Below are 22,366 nucleotides of genomic sequence, written 5' to 3'. Positions count from 1 at the left end.
TATCTATTGTTTTATTTTATTTTATTATCTACTGTTTTATTTTGTTTTATTATCTACTGCTTTATTTTATTTTATTATCTACTGTTTTATTTTATTTTATTATCTACTACTTTTATTTCTGTTTTATTTTATTTTATTATCTACTAATTTTATTTCTATTTTATTTTATTTTATTATCTACTACTTTCATTTCTATTTTTATTTTTACTTTATTTTTATTTTATTTTATTTTATTATCTACTACTTTTGTTTCTATTTTTATTTTTACTTTATTTCTATTTTATTTTATTATCTACTATTTTTATTTCTATTTTTATTTTTACTTTATTTTATTTTATTATCTATTACTTTTATTTCTATTTTATTTTATTTTATTATTTACTACTTTTATTTCTATTTTATTTTATTTTATTATTTACTACTTTTATTTCTATTTTTATTTTTACTTTATTTCTATTTTATTTTATTTTATTACCTACTACTTTTATTTCTATTTCTATTTTTACTTTATTTCTATTTTATTTTATTTTATTATCTACTACTTTTATTTCTATTTTTACTTCTATTTTATTTTATTTTGTTATCTTTATTTCTATCTTTATTTTTATTCAGCATAATTAGAAAATTCTACGCCCGGTATCACATATATTCGTGTAACGAAGGCATTTCGAAAATATAACCTTAATTGCAATTATGATTTATTTTTTCGTAAATTGGAAATACACTCGGAAGCTCAATTATAAAATTTGGTACAGGTTCCCAATATTGTTCCTTTTTTTTTTCTTTTTTTGAGATAAATATACATAGATTCGCTGTGATATTAAATAAATGCAGCCGTTGCAGAAAATATCCCTGCACTCGATGCAGAATTGTCGATACCTTAAACTAAAAGGAAATTGTACAACTAATTTTAAGAGAAGATCTTTGATCTTCAACAGCATGCTGGATTTAGTTACAAAAAAAAAATGTTTCAAAGCTCGTAAAGGTGTTTGAATATAAATGATGACTATATAGATTACAATATATAAATTATCGATATTATATTATAATATAAAATTAAAATAGATTATAATATAATATAAAATATAAATATAATATTATAATATAATAATATAACATAATATTATAATATAATATTATAATATTATAATATAATAATATAACATAATATTATAATATAATATAATATTATAATATTATAATATAATAATATAATATAATATAAAATAGATTATAATATAAATTATCAAGAGTTTAACTCTAACACATTAACCGCCACGTTGGTCACCTATGACTGGAGATTGTTTTCTCGACGGGGTCATAGTGATCGAAGTAAAATAAAGTAAATATCAACTAAAAACATTTTGCGTTTCAAACATTTCGAACAAGTAAGACAAAATGAATATCGTCAACCAACTCGACAATATTGTAAAATAAAGAAAAAACTACACCGTTCAACGATTAAACATTTTAATTAAAACGTTATACTATCGTTACTTACGAAAATTAATAAATCACTCATTGTCAGTACGCGTTCGAACTGTACTCGCGAGAGACTTAAACCCATCGCTACGTGACATTGGAACCGTACGTGAAGTTTTCCCCGCCGGTTGGAACCATTTTCCGAAGGGGAAAAAGCCGGTTGTTACGTTTTAATGTCGCGGATGGCTTCGTTAATATTTATTTGTTGGGTGGAATGCCGCGTAACGGTGTGGCCGGAAACGCTGTAGGAATAAAACGACGCGAATGGAAATGTCGCGAGGCCGTCGAGGTCCTACGAACAGAGTGGCGCGTTTAAACGCGGTCGAGTGTTCCGGTTGCCGGGTGAACGCTGGATTTTTATGCATAAAAAAAGAAAAGAAGGAAAGAAAGAAAAAAAAAAAGAACGGTGACACGGACACCGTCTTACTCGCGGTATTCAATGCTTCTCCGCTCTGTTCGCGCCGCTAGCGTTCTCCGTCTCGTGATTTACCCGTTTTCTCCGAATTTGTAAAAATTCTGTGAATCGCGGCCGAGAGACTTACGAACTTCCGCTGTTTTACAGCTCATCCGGCAGTAATTTGCGATTGACGTGTCCCTTCGGTCGTCAGCTTAGACAGCTGTTTCTTCTTGCATTTGTGTTTTCACTTTATCTATCCAGTTGATCTTTACTTGGCTTCCGAGGTATTTTATTCTTAGGACATTCTTGAATTGAAAAATGAAACGTAGCAGTTCTAAGAAATAAATGTGGGTAAATTGGTGATTGAGGTAAATTCTGCCCGATTGCTAATTTAGTTACAATTCGAGTATTTTAGACACGACTCCCTTTCTGATTTGTATTGAACTCTATAAACTGTATGAACTATATTGAACTCTTGTATTACTATAAAATTTTTTTATTTATTTGAATTTAAATTACTTTGTTAGTTAAAGTGACTTTTAATAATCTCCCATCTTAATTAACTGTGCCAAATAATTACAACAAAGTATTTTGAATTTGAATAGCTCAAGCTTCGTTCTCACGAGGTGAATCATAAAACTGAAAGTATTTCAAAATACGTAAATAAAGGCCTCAGCGCGCCAAAATTAATCATTAAAACGCGTGAAGAATTAGTTAGATGCAAAGGGTTCGATGAAATGAAAGCAAAATCAACTCGAGGAAAATTCGAAACTTAATAAATTCAGTTTTCGATAGATGTCAAGCCTTTGTTCGTAAAAAAAATTGGACAAATGTTTTCGTAGTCCTCTTCAAAATGGAACCAACATCGATAAATCTTAACTTACACTTCGAATTTTGCGATTCCCCAAACGAAGAATTTTTCACCATTTTTCATCATTTATGTGAAAATGACTTTTTTCTTATTTTCACGCGTAGAAAAGTATGCTTCACTGTGCGAACACCTAGAGTATTACTTTTATGGACATTCATACAGAGAAACTGAATTTATTCTTCTCCGTTTATGCCTCGCAGTCACAGAGGAGACAAATTGTTCCAATGAATTTGTTTCGACAAGGCGCGTCTCGCGCGGAGAAAGCCAGACGGTGTCTGTTCGAAAGAGAAGGCTCCTTCCCTTCCAGGACGTGAACGCGCATCGCGGATCGATGCGTCGTCGGTGGCTTTCACGTTCTGGAGTTAAAAAAAAACAGAGAGCTGTGGGATGGTTTGCTGTACCGTTACAATTTAAACGCAAATGTAAACCCGTTTACTCGACGTTGCAATGCCTGGCAGAAATCGATTTTCGCCGTGTCAGTGGCCCGGTAGCTGAAGCAAGACAGGGGATAGCACGCAGGGAATAATGGAGTCTAGGATTAACCGTGAAAGAACCATACGCTTTTTCGTATTCTGTCTTCCTCTCCGTTTTGTGTCTTTGCAACACGTGCACGGATATTCCGAGTTTTATTCTGCCCGCCGGTTTTCTTATTCGCGTTCGCGGTGTGTATCTGTGAAACATAATGTGTCGTGTGAAACTGTGTTCGAAGAAATAATTGTTTCAATCAGAGATTGATATTATTATTATTATTATTATTATTTAATACTATATTTTATATTTATTATTATTATTAATTATTATTTAAAATACTATATTTATTATTATTATTTATATTTTATTATTATTATTATTTAATACTATATTTTATATTTATTATTATTATTTATATATTATTATTATTATTATTTAATACTATATTTTATATTTATTATTATTATTATTATTATTATTATTATTCAATACTATATTTTATATTTATTATTATTTAAAATGCTAAATTTTATAATTATGATTATTAATTATTATTATCATTTATTTATTATTATTATTATTATTATAGCTCAAGTACAGGTAAAATATCGAAACCTCGAAATATATCGGTGTTAGATCTCTAGTTTTAACCGACTAAATGTAGGAAAAAAGGGTTGTAGAAAAATTAAGGAAATGTTGATGATAAAATAAACGGAATATTTTTGAAATGATAAAAGATGTGTGAATAATAAATAATGATCGTATGGGATGTGATTGTAAATTCTTACCATTTGTCAGATTTATTTCAAACTCTAATATTGTGCAATCGTGATAATGGTACCAGTCAGTATTACGGTGTTAATAAAATTTCGAAACGTTTCACATAGTAGTTTTCTAAATTTTATACAATAGTTTTATCAGCCACTGTATATAAAAATGCACGCACTTTATTGTGTTGTGCAACTTGAACGTTCAACTTTCGTGACGTTCCATTTGCCAGATTTGTTTCAAACTTTACGATACAATCGCGATAATGACAGTCGTAAAAATTTCAAAACGTCTCGTACAATGGTTTTGTAAATAATTTGATAAATTTTGTAATAGATTCGTCGCGATAATATCGGCCATAAAAATTTCAAAACGTTTTATACAATAGTTTTATAGATAATTTGATAAATTTTATAATAGATTTGTCGCGTAAAAATTTCAAAACGTTTCGTACAATAGTTTTACAAATAATTTTATAAATTTTACAATATATTCGCAAATAGTTTTATCAATGAAAGTTTAAATTTTAAACACTCTAATTATGTCATTATACGACTTGAATCTTCAATATTTATGACCTGGTTCCTTACCGACACGGCACGACACGATCCAATTAATCAGTATGAAGGTATTTACCAAGTGTTTACTTAGTGTAAAGCATAATAGGTTTTACAGGCAACTGGAATTTGTCTTATGAATTTTCACGAGGTAAATAATATTCGCGCGCAAGTTGGGCAAGAGCTTATGTCTCGCTTGAATATTAAGTAGGGTGAAGAATATTGCACCAGAACGATGTAAAAAGGTTGCAATTAATAGGAAGGATACTTTCTCGCAAATTCTATTATGCATACGAAGAAACAGTGGCGCGGAATTGCGTGATGCATGAAAAATGGGCAAAAATTTTTCATTAATATGTAAATCATTTGAAACCAGCGTGAACGAACTTGAACAACTTACAAAGTCTTTTACGAACTTGTAGCGTAAATTACAAACAACAATTGTATTGAGATACAAATTTCAAATATAGATTTATTAGTCTTACAAATATTAAAATATATAAAAATATTGCTTAGGTATTGATGGTAAATCTGATTAGTCTAGTTTCACAGTCTTGAGTTCTTCTCAATGATGATTTTGGGAAAGTTACTCTCATCTCTTTTCGAAAAATTGTGAAATTTCGAACGTCTTTAGAAATAACAATAAAAAATTTTTTCATTACTAGATCCGCCATTATATCTCGAAAACTGAGATTTCTACTCTCCACGAGTACTATTAAAATCTGCCGTACGATATTTTCTCAGCATTTTTATTAGACTTTGAACGTGTGGATTAAACGACGAAATTAGGTTAGATCCTTTTATCATTCCAATTTCAATGTTTAACGTCCAATAAAAAAAAATCGTAATCGTCAAATTTTAAGAGCTTTAAAAGCGATAAGAGAGAAACTTGATTTATTAAACTGACATAGCTTGAAATTACGTCATTTATAAATAATTTAATATATGTAGTTTTATTAACGCATAAGTCTTGAAAACCTCGACCTCAATATATATAGAAAAAATGAATCAATCGAATCATAAATTTTGAATATACAGTCACTCGAAAGTCTTAGGACGAATATTATATGTTATATTCTGTTTGAGAATTGAAGGAAACTTCTGTACGATTTAACCTCTTGCTAAGCACGTCGAGAATTTTTTGTCCCAAAATTGCAATATTCTCTCAGTTTTAAGTATAATTTAATTAAAACAAAATAGGCAGAACGGATAATAAATTTATTACTTCTCAATAATTTCTATCCAGTGATATCGTACCGACGAGTTCAGAAATAAAGCGACAAATTATTGTATACGGCTTGGTCACTCGTTATGGTCCGCAATCAGTTGCCAGCGCAACGTGGTTAAAGATCCTCCAGTTTGTCAAAATGAGAGAGTATAGTGCGAGGACGGGATATGAAAATTCAACGATCACGATATTAACATTCTTACGTTCTAAATTTATATTAATGTTCTATAATGTTGTCAAGTTATAATTTTATTGCAATTAATATTCCATAATCTTATATCGACGCGACGACTTGTGTTTATCGATGAGAAGACAAAGTGAATAATCTTACGATGAGGTATCTAACGATGAACTCGTTCCGTGGTGAAACTAGCAAACAATACACATCGTTACGCGCGATATTTCCACAATAAAAAAAAGAAAAAAAAAAAGAAAGAGGCTTTCGAGAAGGTTCTTTAATTACTTTCGAACGCAGTACACTGCCCATCGAAACTTGGCGAAACTCTGTAATGAAAAGTTTCGAAAGATCGGCGAGAACGTGTCCTCTTTACTATGCAAACCCCGTCCCTCAGATTCGTCGTCTTCGAGCCATCGTCTCGTCTCGTCTCGTCTTGTCTCCATCGACGAGATTTTTCATAAAATCGGCCTTGCAAAAAGTGCCGAAAAAGTGCCGCCGAAGTCTAGGTGAAGTCGAGATCGAAGAAGAAGGTTAAACGGCGGGAAGGTTCGAGGCATCGCTGATTGTCGGCCGGCGAAGGAGATCGATAAGTTTTAGATGTAGAGTAGGTTAGTCCTCGATATCCGCGGAACAACGCGCCAAATGACGAAGTAATAAAAGCTTCCCACTTTTATTTCTGTTCCTTCCGTTCGCTCCGAGGCCAGTTTCCGTGGTTCACCGATGCAGCTCGCTGGAGGTTAGAGCAACTGCACCGAGCGTGGATTGTTCATTTAGTTGATTAGCAATTAGACAGATCAGTTTTAGCAGATCAGCGTATTAATTTCGAGTGATATTATTGTTAGGTGATATCGATGAATTTTTTATTTGGATCCTTTGCCCTCGGAAGTTTTTTAAATTATTAAATCTTTATTCAATCTTACGCTGGTTATTATGGTTATTATTCTACTGAAAATTAATATATTATTATTATTATTAATTATTAATATATTAATAATTTAATATAAATAATATATTAATATATATAATATATTTAATATAATTAATATATTATTAATTATTAATATAAATTCTACTGAATTACAGAATTCTTCTTTTTGAGATTAATATTGTGAAAGTGATAATTCGCAGACTATGATAATTAATATTGTCGATAAATAAATACTCTATAATCTAATCTATTATCATAATAAATACTCTAAAATTTGCTCCTTTTGGTAAACTTTCTCTCGAAGATTGAAATTATTTTCAAAAGGAGCCACGCATGAAATGTATTATATTTATCTCTTTTCTCAACAGAAATTTATACAGAAATATTAAACATTGAAAGGGAAAATTCATGTATGTAGAAACACTTGTTAAAATAGTTTGCTATTGTGTATAACGATTTCTGTAGAAGCACATAAAATGGGAAGTAGACGTGGATTTAAATAAATGTTGAATTTCCTAGCTCATCTCCTATCTGTGTCGTCTTCCAGCGTCGTAGACGTCTCGCATGATCGCTTGTCCAAATTAGAATACCGTGCATCCACATGTCAGTCAACAGTAATTAAACGATCCATTAGGTCACAATCGTCCACGTGTGCTTTTGGCCTTTGAACTGAAGAATAAGATCCCTATAACGTGAATTGTTGTTGAAGCTTCAAAGTACTATTTCATTTCTCAAAATCTTTATTATTAACACTCTGTTAGTTGTTAGGTCCATTTTTATTCGCTTCTTCCAATCTTTTAATCTTCTCCTTCTTGGTTCACTTTTGCCCATTTCAAATTGTTAAATCTTCTATTAACCCCTTAGTAGCATTATCTCGTTGCTCAGAATCCTTGTTACCAATGTTGAACAATTTATTACCAATATTGAACAATCTAGGTAAGTCCATTTTTGTCCATTTGAAAATTATCTAATCTTCGAATTCTTTAACTTTCTATTTTTAATATTGATCAATGGTCTTTGATGTTGATCGATCATATTTCAATTCCATTGATTGCACGGTACTTCAGATACGCATGTGTTTATGACACGACAATCACTGTGGCGTGGAAAAACTTCTCGGACTTCAGACACACTGAAATTTATGAGGCGCCTAGTTCTCTAAGTGGCCTTCACCTACAAGTTCCAAACATAAACGTTTGAAATTTTCTAACTTTTTGACACGCTGGATTTGAAGCATGTCCAAGTGTTGGAATTCTCTAAGTAGCCTACACCTGCAAATTCTAAACACAAATGTTTAGAAATTTCTAAACTTTTTGACACTCTGAATTTGATGCATGTCCAAGTGTTGGAATTCTCTAAGTAGCCTACACTTGCAAATTCTAAATACAAATATTTAGAAATTTCTAAACTTTTTGACACTCTGGATTTGAAGCTTGTCCAAGTGTTGGAATTCTCTAAGTAGCCTACACTTGCAAATTCTAAATACAAATGTTTAGAAATTTCTAAACTTTTTGACACTCTGGATTTGGAGCTTGTCCAAGTGTTGGAATTCTCTAAGTAGCCTACACCTGCAAATTCTAAACACAAATGTTTAGAAATTACTAAACTTTTTGATACTCTGAATTTGATGCGTGTCCAAATGTTGAAATTCTCTAAGTAGCCTACACTTGCAAATTCTAAACACAAATGTTCAGAAATTTCTAAATTTTTTGACACTCTGGATTTGGAGCATGTCCAAATGTTGAAATTCTCTAAGTAGCCTACACTCGCAAATTCTAAACACAAATGTTCAGAAATTTCTAAATTTTTTGACACTCTGGACTTGGAGCATGTCCAAGTATTGGACTTCTCTAAGTAGCCTACACCTGCAAATTCTAAATACAAATGTTTAGAAATTTCTAAACTTTTTGACACTCTGGATTTGGAGCTTGTCCAAGTGTTGGAATTCTCTAAGTAGCCTACACCTGCAAATTCTAAACACAAATGTTTAGAAATTACTAAACTTTTTGACACTCTGAATTTGATGCATGTCCAAATGTTGAAATTCTCTAAGTAGCCTACACTTACAAATTCTAAACACAAATGTTCAGAAATTTCTAAATTTTTTGACACTCTGGATTTGGAGCATGTCCAAATGTTGAAATTCTCTAAGTAGCCTACACTCGCAAATTCTAAACACAAATGTTCAGAAATTTCTAAATTTTTTGACACTCTGGACTTGGAGTATGTCCAAGTATTGGACTTCTCTAAGTAGCCTACACCTGCAAATTCTAAACACAAATGTTTAGGAGCACCTTAATAGCAAATTTCACAGAAAAGTTCTCCAGCCAGCAAATCGAGAGCAAATTCTACAAGCTTAGAAAATCCCGCCTCAAAAAAAGGACCATGCGTAAACAAGATGATTGGCGCACAGACACGCGAAGACATACACACACACGTGCAATTATCGATCTTTCGCAAAAATTTCAATTTCCACGATCCGCGTTATAAACGCAGCTGCGTTTTTCAGCGGTTTTAGAATTGTTTGGCGAGCTTGTTGTTCCGCAACGTGCTCTGAACGTCGGTGATATCCGGGGGTGGGAAATTTGCGTTGCACGAGCGGATGGAAAACGTAGGGTGGAAAAGTCGCTGGGAGATGTTTAAAGGTGGCCAGAGACGCCGAAGTGGCGTTGCCGACATTTCCATCGGCGGGGAAAACTGACGAACTGGACTGAAGGGAGGTGAAGAGCGAGGAACGTTCCACGAACAGGGGGTAATTCGCGGAAAGGAAGGAACAGGCAATCCTTCTTCACCGGGTTAATCCTACATCCCATTACCGGTTGCATCCATCCTCTGTCTCCCTCGTGTTCGAGGGCGTGAACACGACAAATCGATTTCTACGCTCCACGAGACCAACTCCGTCTGTACACAGACTGCTCTCTCTCTCTCTCTCTCTCTCTGTCGCATTTCACCTTTCGTTCTCTCGCTCTCTCTATTTGTTTCTCGTTTCTGTCTAGTGGTCTAGTGATAAAAGTATTCGAACGGTTTATAGAAATGTTTGGTTTAGCTGGAAGCTCGAATTTGACAAATTTGACGGTAGATTATCTTTTCATCGAGTTCAACGAACTATAATGAGAAACGGGAGATTTTGCTATAAATTTTTTTATTAAAATTTCAAGTGAATTCGTGACAGGGATATCAGAATTTCATTGTTAATCATCGTGTGTATTTTATTATTAATCTTGCGCGTTTTATGTGTTAAAATAGTTATTAATTATTAGTTATTAGTCATTTATTATTAATTATTAGTTATTAGTCATTTATTATTATTAGTTATTAGTCATTTATTATTAATTATTAGTTATTATTAGTTATTAATTATTATTAGTCATTTATTATTAATTATTAGTTATTATTAGTTATTAATTATTAGTTATTAGTCATTTATTATTAATTATTAGTTATTATTACTAGTTATTAGTTATTATTATTGGTTATTAGCTATTTATTATTAGTTACTAGTTTATTGTTAATATAAAATAGTGATAATATTTTATTGTTATTTATTATTATTGTTTTTTATTATTGATTATTGTGTGTTCGTTATTATTAATCATCATATTTCCTTGAAATTTATAGTAAGGATATCAGAATTTAATTATTAATCATCGTATAATAATATTCATTCAGTTTTCTTAATACGAAGAGAAGTGTCATGCTACATTCCATGTTTAAAGCATAAATATCACTGTACAACGTATAATATAAATATATATAATTAAAACATAAATATGATAATGAACACAAGGCTGAAGATGTCTTCTAGACAATATCTTGACGAAATGTTGGAATTTCTTCAATTTCTCTCATTTCTTACTATACGTTTCGAACGACAATAAAATAGCAAAAGAAAGTCACACAAGTTGTGTCTCGTTCTGAAAACGAAATTTCAATTTTCAAGTTGTGAGAAAAGAAATTTCAATGTTCCCAGAAACGTTCAAATTTCTCGACAATATTCCGCGTGTAAGGTGAAATTTTGATTGACGTGCAATAAAGTAATTACATCGATAAATTTGAAACGAATCTGATCCAGGATAATAAAATCTAGGAAATTTAATACTTTCTACGACTTTTCTAGCACTATCTAGTCCAAATGTTTCTTTGTTGTTAACAAACGAGAGAACGTTTTCGATATTTTGATTAAAAAAGAAAAGAAGAAGAAAAAGAATCGTCGATGGTGGGGATCGGGATCGGCCATTTAAATTGAAAAAGGGAGACTTTGCACTCTTGGCATAAAACCAGAAATAGTGTGTCCCACTTGCATTCGTTAACTCAGAGTGCTTTGTCAGTGCAAGCAACTCAAGTTAGTGCGAAGAGAGACTGCTTTTCTTCATTAAAATGTAGAGTGTTCACCTTATTACCAGCCACCGTTTTCCCCGTAAGTGACAGACGAACGGAGAAAATGAAGGAGGAGCTTCGCCTCTATTATTTAACAGCCTTAACAGAATTTTATAACAATAACTGTTAAGTGCACGATTTTTTTTAAACAGAGGTGTCGTGAATTTTTACGATTATTTACTGATTACAGATTTGAAAAGAAATTTATTTATTTTCTTTCATCTACTGCTAACTTAAGAAATTTTTCAACCGCTGATCATTGTGATAAATATTGTCTACACAGTGCCTAGATATATGCTAAAATATATGAAATATAAAAAGTGTCGTATTTACAGTAATAATTACATAGATAAAACAAATACGTAGATTTTATTAATGAAAATATAAAAATATATGAAAATTCGTCGTCTGGTAAAATATATTATTGTATAATTATATATTTTATAATTTTAACTCTTGAAGGTTAATGTTTCCAGATCCTCTATAAAAAAGTTATTTCAACTGAATGAAATTTCGTAATTATTATATGAACGAAATTTGGTCATTCATTATTGCCAGATTTAAAGCAATAAAACTATTAAATCTCTTTATTAATTGTAAATAATAATAATAGTAAAAGCTTCAATTTACAATATAATGAATTTTTGTTTGCAGTGAATTTGTATTTTCAAAAATACGGTAGAAAAACAATGAAACTTTGTTTAATATTATACAAATAATATCATACAAAGCTACTAAAGATACTAGATATTTTTCGTAATTTTATACTTATACCAAACTTCCTTATAAACATCTATAACTTATAAAATTTCCCACGCTTTTATAAAAATCCTCCAAGTTCAATTTCCAATTTGAATAATAATAAATTTGAAAGGACACGCCTCACGTGAAATATCCAAGACACGGCAAAACAAATTTTTTTCGCCGCGCAAAATGTTGCGAATTTCTCGGCTCGTTGCAGCGAAATAGCACGCTCTTTCGCGTTATTACGCGCAAACAACGGCCCGTAAAATACTCGTGAATTATAAATTTCACTCGCTCTCGTCGTGCGGCTCCATTTATTCGCAAATAAAGCTTCATCGGGAACGTTATTAAAATTACTTGGCCGCGCGTCGCCGTCATTATAAACTTTTGATTCCACGTCGGCGAATTTACACGTCTCTCGTATTAACGTTAATGCCGTGCGTGATCGAACGAGCCGGGAGATTTATATGGTAGAAGTGAAAAATGATGGAACAGGAAGAAAGAGGGGAAAAGGAGGAATTATCGGAAAAATTAGAGGGGAGAAGAGGAGGGTTTCACAGTTTCATCGTTGCTTCCTGTGTTTCGTGTAGATGCATTTCGGGCTGTTCTATCCGAGAATCAAACGAAACGTAAAAATGCAAAAACGCATGATGCGCGCGCGCGTGCGATTGCGAAAAAAAAAAAAATACAGGGTGGACGACGTATAAATGATTTCGATTTGTATCAAAAGCGTGTCATAATATCTCGGTAATTGGTAGAATAAGAATGTGTTATTTTGTATTCTGTATTATTATGTATTATTATGTATTATTGTGCATTATTGTGTATTATTATGTATTATTGTGCATTATTATGTATTATTGTGTATTATTGTGCATTATTGTATATTATTGTGCATTATTGTGTATTATTATGTATTATTGTGTATTATTATGTATTATTGTGTATTATTGTGCATTATTGTATATTATTGTGTATTATTATGTATTGTGTATTATGTATTATTGTGTATTATTGTGTATTATTATGTATTATGTATTATGTATTATTGTGTATTATTTTGTATTATTGTGTATTATTATGTATTATTATGTATTATTATGTATTATTGAGTATTGTGTATTATTATGTATTATTATGTATTATTATGTATTATTGAGTATTGTGTATTATTATGTATTATTAAGTATCATTGTGTATTACTATGTATTATTATGTATCATATTATGCATTGTATTAGTATACAGGTGAAAGAAATAATATTGATACGCTAAACAGAAAAATGTATATTAAAGTACATGTAAGCAAGATGTTTGCAAATATTTATGGAACTTCAATATTCCTAGAGACATTTGAATTTTCCATACGGTATTCCACATGGAAATAAATATAAAATTTTGATTGATAAAATAGTATAATAATTATATCGATGAATTCAGATTTTTATGAAAATAATGAGAAAAATTAAATCCAGGTAGGAAACTGTTTTATTTACAGTAAATATTACAATTTTGATATTTTATGTATTTTTGCATCGTGTATTACACACGTGTGTACATACATATATACACGATTTAATATATATTTTAATATATATACACGAAATATATATATAAGTACGTGTATTGAGTGCATTCTTGAAACTTCAAATTGTTTAATTATACGTCAACTTTTTGATAAATTATAAATGCATTAAAATTCATAGTTTACATATAATATTATATTTACATTAGATTATGGAGATATATTTTCGATATTACAGTGACAGACAGAGAAAAGTTTGAGAGATAAACAATAAGAAAATATATCGTGTTTTTAGATCACAGAATTATATTTATATTATACAAGAAAGAAAATGAATGTAAAATATACTTCAGAATAGATCGCTGTTATGAGATCACCGATATGACAAAGAATGTAATATTTATCATATGATTTTATTGGATCACTCACAAATGTAGTGTACTGATAAATCATTTGTTTTAAAATTTTTTTCACTGAAACTACCCAAATGGACAAAACAAAAGAATCATAATTTTTTCCATCTAAAATTTTATAGATCATATATTATATTTCACGGATTTATATTTACATTTCAGAGATTTTCAATGACTTTTGCATATAAATAAAATTTTGTTATACTTTATTATGTTAAAAATCCTCTCCTATTCCGTACACTTTCATACTTTAATGATTGATAGTTCTAGCGTCAATGACAAAATAGCGTCAATTATTTTATATTGTAATACATAAATATATAATTGTAATTATTACAATATTATATATAATATCGTATTTTGTTAGAATAATATTGTGTGTATTGTCCACCCTGTATAAAAGTTGAAGAACGTTCGTAGACAACCGGCTACGATATTGCAGTCGAAGCGACATAATCTCGTAATGCCTCGTGCCTCAATTACTTCGAATGGCTTTAACCTGTCACCCCTTGTGGACAGACTGTCAATATTTATAAGGTGTTTTCACCTGTGTCGTGCATTATTGCGTTCGAAACGAGAGAAATCGACAGAGATTGCTTTTTTCTCGATTTTTTTTTTTTTTTTTTCGTACGTGCTTCTAACCAAGGCGCGAACGAAGTTAATGATTGTTTCTTCATCCTCTTAGGATCAGATAATTCTCATCTTAGACAGAGAGAATCTTTCTCTCGTTGATCGAAAGAAATACATCTTTTAGATAACTCTCTCTAACATGCTAAAAATATTGACGATACCGATTTCTCACTGGTAATGTTCAGACACTTAAATATTTAAATTGTTATAATTTCGTCAAAAAGAAATAAAGTTTGTAGAGTCTCTATTTTCAAAATGTATTTTTCTTTTTAGTCTAAAATGTTTTTACATCATACAATGTGTGGATAAGCGAAAATATATTTTCCTATAAACTGTACAAACATTGTAGTTGTGCATGTATATGTAGTATGTGCAAGCATTGAAAAAGATTGATACTCTACAGTAGATTTGAAGATTGAAGCCTGTTCTTTACAATCACTTCTTAAAACTTGCTCTGCAATTTTTTTCCATCAATTTATTGAACTTTAAATGTAATGAAAATGTCACGATTTCTTGAATTTCGTTCTGTAAGCCTAAAATTCGATAAAATGATGAAAAAGAATCATACATGAAGTTTTCTAGAACTGTTGTAAAGAGGAGGCTTCAATCTTCAAATCCATTGTAGATTTAAAAAAAATTTTCAAGTGACAATTTATGACATTTTCGAGAAATATCTTACACCTGCAAAGTAAAAACGTTTTGGAATAAACTGAAAGTAGAGACTTCAAGGCTTTGTAAAATTACTTTGTACCATTTCTTCTTTTTTTTTACAAAATTACAACAGCTTAAATATTTAATTTCTGAATACTAATGGAAGTCGTTGTATAGTTTCATTGACTTGATTAATAAATTTATTCACATGTGAAATAAACTTAATCTAGCTTAATACACTTAGACATTTTTTTTAATAAAAGAATTTATTTACTGATGTTTTTACATTCTTTAGATAATTTTTATAACATTATGACGAAATTAATGTACTAGAAAGAGGAGAATGAACGTCTAGTAGTTATAATTTACACAAAGTAGAGGTGAGATATTATTTTCATGAATTTTCATGAATACATATTTTAGCTCTCGTGTGGTAATATTAAATCTTGTTGGATTTAATTTCGAAATATTCATTTTTATTCTCCACGCCGTAGAAACTAAACTGCCGCCGAGAGTCTAAAATTTAGTAACCCGTATAAAATTGTCGTGGTCACGTGTCGAGGATTCAGTGAAATGAATGCTGACTTGCAAACAGATTTTTCATTTCTAAACTGTCAACACTGCAGCATTTTCCTTCCACCCATTCGCGTTTTTGTTTCTTCTTTTTTTTTTTATGGAAAAAAATAACTTTTACGTTTAAAAATCGTATGAAATAGTTGTTGACAGACATGTGTGATTTCTCAGAAATAATAAATGTAATAACATTGAAATTGACACGATTTAATTTTCTTTAGAATTTTATATTCATTAATATGTATTGTGCACTTTATCTTATACTCAGTTTCTGATCATTCTAGCATTTCGTTATAATTATTAGTATCAATAAAAAGTAACACACATTTAAAATGAAGAGCATATTGCATCAATGACGATGAACAGTTGTCAATAATTTAAACTGGTGTAACTTTGTAAAAAAAGATCGTATAACGATCCGTTTGACTTTTAGTTTGACAATTCCAAGTTTTCATTCTTTTGTCAAAGATGATTTTATATCATGCAATGGGTGTGAAAGTGAGGATACTTTGTTTTTTTCGAAAATCGTAAAAATTCAATTTTCATTCAACCATCCTTTACGTGACTAAATTCACCGTTATTTCAAGGATTGAACTCTCTTATTTGTCAACAAATTCTTAAAACTTTTTTATTCTCCGTCATTTTATTGCACGTTGAATGTTAGAATTAAACGACAAAAATTCAAGAAATCTTGTTCAAACTTCAATAAAATATAAAAAAAAAAAGAAGAGGTTTCATTCTTCAAGATAATAGTGGTTCTAGTGACGAAAAAGAAAATTTTTATTATTTAGAGACAACTGAATTTTTACAACTCGAAACGAAAGAAAATTGGCTAACTGGCGATCCTTGTCCCTACTTTCCTGATCATTGGCGCTACCCCCTCCATTGCATCGATCTCCCCACTACGTTGAAATTTCCCCACTCTCTCGTAGTGGGGAGATCGATGCAGTGGAGGGGGTAGCGCTAGCGATCAGGAAAGGCTCACGTGTCGCCAGTTAGCTCTACATCATGTATAAAGTTTATTCTTCGAAAAAAAAAAAAAAAAAAATTCACAATTATTGTCAAAACAAAAATTTCACGCTTCAAAATGAGACTAATTTCCCGTTGTTATTAATAGAATTATAAATTAATGTGCTCGGAACAAATTACAAATGCTACGATAAACATAAATGCGATCGTCGATGTAGTTACATTAGAATCATCGCCCAACGAAAAAAAGAAAAATAAATAAATAAATAAATAAATAAATAAAAAAAGAAAAACGTAAATTTCGCTTCTCTCTCCAAAAAAGATTTTCGTCACGGTTCGTAAATATTCGTCGAGTGGAGAGCAAGTAAAAGAATTCGCTGCGTAATTGCAATAAAATTGCGACTGGGGAAACGTTGTTCGCATAATGCGGCGCATGGTTGATCGTCGGGACGATGGCGGACGGAACTGGTCGTAAATATTCAGCGAGGGGGAAACGACGGTGAAAAATACGGACACGCGTAAACGAGAGGAAACGATTCTGCGATTCGGCGGGAGATTGTACGTGTACGAAAGAACACGCCTAACATTTCTGCAGTCTGTTTCGTGCCGGTTCGTTGAGCCTCGAAACGGCGTTCGTTTCTATATTTCGTATTCTTTCGTCCACCGCGTTTTGCTTTCTTTTCGAGCCGTTCTGAGCGAAGAGAATCGTCGAAGAGAACGTAGCGCGAGCGAAAATATACGAACGCGGAATCTTTCTTCCCGGAATGTTTCCTCGCGTTTCCCCCCGTATCAGCAATTAGCATTAAATCGCTGGAATTCTTCCGCCCTTTTGAACGTTGGCTCTTTGATTTTATTAATTTCGTTCTTTCCTTCGCTTCTTGGGAATTATACTCGTCGTATATAGGAGGTTGCCTCGAGTTTCCTGCAAGCGTAATAAAAATTTACGCTTCGCAGTTATTGAATGATTAATTCTGGAATTATATTCTCCTCGATCTTTCTCTGTGAAGCTCGAACAATCTTCGGATATTGCTTTTTGTAATTTCGCGAATTCTCATCGTTTTGTTCCTAGAATAATGAAAGTTAACTGAAAAAAAGTTCACCTAATCGAGTAACAAATAATATTGAGTTGTACTAAAATAACTTAATAATATATAATATAATATATAATAATATACTTATAATAATATATAATATTACAGAATAATATATAGTAACTCATAACAATATATAATAACAATAATGAAAATTAATTGAAAAAAATTCACCTAATCAAGTAATGCATAATATTGAGTTGTACTAAAGAAACTTATAATAATATATAATATAATGTATACTTATAATATACTTATAATAATATATAATAATATATAGTAACTTATAATAAATATAATAACAATAATGAAAAAAATTCACCTAATCGAGTAATGCGTAATATTGAGCTGTACTAAAGTAATTTATTCATTATAGTTAAATTCCATTTCGTATTTTACATTTCCTGCGATTAAATTGAACATTCTGGAACTTTGCGTTTAAATAATTTCTTTAATCGAATTAAATTAATTAAAAATATCTGGAGGTATTATTTCTAAAACAATGATGTAAATTAACTTAAAAAATTAACCCTCGAGCTGTGCACGATTAAAGTAATTTATTCGTTACAGTTCAATTCTATTTCTTGCCATTCAATTGAACTGAATTGAACATTCTAGAACTTTACGTTTGATAATTTCTTCAATCGGATTAAATTAAATTGAAAAATTCTGGAAGTAAATTCGATGAGTAAAATCTTCAATTGCTATCGTTTTCAGTATCCAATGATAGCAGTTGAGAGTTGGTACATCTTACAATTGTTTAGATTGTAACACTTGTAACACTTAACAACCATAAACATTCATCCTGTAATTCCTTCGACTGCTACTAACAATAAGTATTGAATAATCGATTTGCTACTTAAAAAAGAATTCAAAATAACAAGATTAACGAGGAAGTATTATTAGTCAAGAGAAATATAATTACGAAGAAAATAATTAAGAAGAATTGTTTATAAATCTCACTTTAACTAGAATCGACTAAAGTTAATTAAATTAATTTGAAACAATTAAATTAATTTGAATTTCTACGCAAATTAACTTTGTAAATTATAAATAACATTATCATAAAAGCAAGACTAAAAATTAAATTACTATTATATATTATTAAAATTTAAATTGAAATTAAACTTTACCATTAGAATTTCTACGCAAATTAACTTTGTAAATTATAGATAACAAAAAAAACAGAAAAGCAAGACTAAAAATTATATTACTATTATATATTATTAAAATTGAAATTGAAATTAAACTTTACTATTAAATAAATTTTAAATTTACTGGTACTTAAACACAGTTAAATTATTATTAAATAGCATTTGTACAAGTATTTCTACAAATATATTTCGTCATTAATTAAATTAGTATGAAATATTATTAAATGATATTTCTTGTATATATTTTAATTTTTCCTACGCAAGTTTTGCATTTCAACTGTCGATAATGTCAATACATCATGTTCAAAAAACTCGCAGCAAAAGTTAAGAAAGATTCAACCACACAGAATCAGATTTCTCGCCAATTTATAATTAAACTATGAATTTTCATATATGTGAACTGTGTTTTCATATATATTAAATTAATCACAAAAGGCACTGTATTTTAAATATTTTCTACCGAATCGTAAGGCAATCTTACAACGATCTCAGCAATGAGAAATCATTAAAAATCGGCCATCGATGTGAGACGACCATCAGTGTAGAAAATTCGCGAAGATTCATACTTGCAAGACGACGAAAGTCGTTGGTTAACCACCCAGGCAAGGGCAGCGTGAGAGAAGCATTAGACGACCGGGTAGTAAGTAAATTTCATCGCGAAAAAGAAAAAAAGCAGAGAAAGGAATCGAGTAACGTCGAACTTCCGGGATAATGGCGTTTCGTTCTGGGAACTTCTCGCGTAACGAGCGAGAAAGAATAGTAAAATTACAGCTGGATCGTGCGGAGGACAGTGAAACGAGCGGAATAAAAATCGGCGCGGAATTTTTAGACGTTATTAATTCCAACGAGTTCACGTCCAACGCCGTGTCTTTGTATTTCGGAAGCTCTGCAGCGGTGAAAGAAGCAGTGCTTCTCTTGTTTGGATAATATCGAGGCTTATGGTGAATTATGAGAAAGGGGGAAAGTTATCTGATGCTTAGCGAGTTACGTGCCTGGTCATGCAATAATTCAAAGTCAGTCCTTAAATCCGTGGTCTAAATAGAACGGAGCATTTTGAAAATTATCGATCTACGATATTGAGATTGTAGAGAAATAATTAGAAATAATTATTTTTGTACACGAGTAGGATTTTTGTGCATTTGTGGTTTGGAGCGAAAATATTTAAAGTACAGTACCTGCTGTGACATTTAACAGACGAATCAAACCTACTTTTTTTTAGTGACGATCATGTACATGAAAATTCACAGTTTAACTATAAAATGGCAAAAAGTCTGATTCTGCGTGGTTGAATCTTTCTTAACTTTGCTGCGAATTTTTTGAACTTGCGTCGGTGAAATTAAAATACAAGAAATACTATTTCATAATAATTTCATTAATGACAAAATACTTGTAGAAACACTTGTATAAATGCTATTTAATAATAATTTAATTATATTTAAATAGCAGTAAATTTAAAATTTATTTAATAGTAAAATTTAATTTTAATAATATGTATAATAGTAATTTAATAGTCTCGATGAAATACCATATTTAATAATTAAAGTACAAGAAACCTTTATTTCTACGTTTTAAAAAAATTACTGAAATTTCCAAAGATGGAAAAATTGCAATTGATTTCACTTTGATTGATTTCTAAGATTAAAATAGATATCAATATAAATATTTAATTTAATTTATTTCTATCTTACGCTGGAGTATATTTTCTTTATCATTCTATCGTTCAACGAAGGGAACTCTGTCCCTCTCTGTCCTAACCTACGAGAAATAAAGTTAGTATCACCACTCGTTAACTCGCCACTTACACAATGCTAAAACATTATTGACTCTGCCTTCGTCGCCGGTACGTTTCTTTCTCCCCAAGAATGAGAAAACTTTGTTTCAAATCGACGGTCGTACGATAAAAATTTAAACGGCTCAACTTTCCCCTCTGTCGATGAAAAGGGAATTCGAAATGGATGATAGAACCTTTCCTCTGTTTTTTGTTTGTTTGTCCTTCCCTCTTCTCCCTTCTTTTGACAATTATTGACTTATATTTGGGGAAACGCGTATTTTTCCTCTTTCTTTCTATCGTTTCTCAATACTGGTACACTGAAATCGATAAATATCAGTATTTGTTTACCAACCTCTTGCGCTGGAATGACGTGCCACGAACGTCGAGAATTTTTTCCGTCCCAAAATTGCAACATTTTCTCAGTTTTAAGTATATTTAAATGTAACCCAGGCGAAACAAATGATATTGTTGTTATTTCTTAATACTTTCTATCCAGTGATATCACGCCGACGAGTTCAAAAGAAAGAGAAAGCGACGAATTGCTGTATACGGTCCGGTCACTCGTTATGGTCCGCAATCAGTGCCAGCGCAAGGTGTTAATCGTGATATTATTATCTAGCGTTTTACACATTTATTTACTATTTAATATTTACACATTAGTAATTGCTATTATTTACTATTTAATATTTACACATTTAGTATTTATGGTATTTCAACCCATCATTTTTCTTCGCACAACATATTGTACCCATTTAACCTCTTGCGCTGGAATGACGTGCCACGCACGTCGAGAATTTTTTCTCCCAAAATTGCAACATTTTCTCAGTGTTAAGTATACTCGAATGTAACCCAGGTAAAACAAATTTACCAAGAAGTCAATTTACAAAGAAATTTGTTATTTCTTAATAATTTCTATCCAGTGATATCGCGCCGACGAGTTCAGAGGAAAGCGAAAGCGACGAATTGCTGTATACGGTTCGGTCACTCGTTATGGTCCGCAATCAGTTTGCCAGCGCAAGAGTTTTATTAAAGCTAGATTAAATGAAATTCCCATGCATGCGCACGATAGCAGACAGACGACGTTTAAATTTCGAATTCTGATACTTTTTGAAAGTGATAAAGATTAATGATCGACGAATGAACTGTTCAGATTGAAGACGAGAAGAATTCTACTTTTAATTCATTTTGTTCGATGCCGGGGACAAACGGAGTCTCGAGGGTGTTCAGCATAGTTCTCTCAGATTTGCTGCAGGCAGTCTGAGACGGAAGATGGCTACCATTGATCACAATTACCACCCCTCGCCACCCCCATCCTAGCTGCGCTTAATTCGAGATCTTTGGACTCTAAAAGAATCCTCTTACGATCTGAATGTTTTTCTTTGAGATGATTAATGTCCCCGAACTTACCAAGCAGATCCTTAAGGGTACCTCAAACCTTTACGATGCGTAGATAATCCTCGAATTTCCCTCTCTCAGACTCAATGAATCAGATAACGAATTCCCGTTGAAATGAAACTGACTTTTTTTTTAGAAAATTCTCATATTCTTTCATTTTCAAACAGAAATCTATAAAATTTTTATTATTATTT

General features: G+C 31.0%; 1 protein-coding gene across 2 annotated transcripts in view; it reads left to right on the top strand.

Moving 5' to 3' along the window:
* The window catches only part of LOC122537808, a 173,555-nt gene that overhangs the window by 130,355 nt on the left and 20,834 nt on the right, over positions 1 to 22,366 (top strand). The window lies entirely within an intron of this gene.

This window comes from Frieseomelitta varia, unplaced genomic scaffold (genome assembly GCF_011392965.1).
Source record: "Frieseomelitta varia isolate USP_RPSP 00005682 unplaced genomic scaffold, Fvar_1.2 scaffold_163, whole genome shotgun sequence".
Classification (NCBI taxonomy): Eukaryota; Metazoa; Arthropoda; class Insecta; order Hymenoptera; family Apidae; genus Frieseomelitta; species Frieseomelitta varia.
This window is presented reverse-complemented; position numbering and strand designations above follow the sequence as displayed.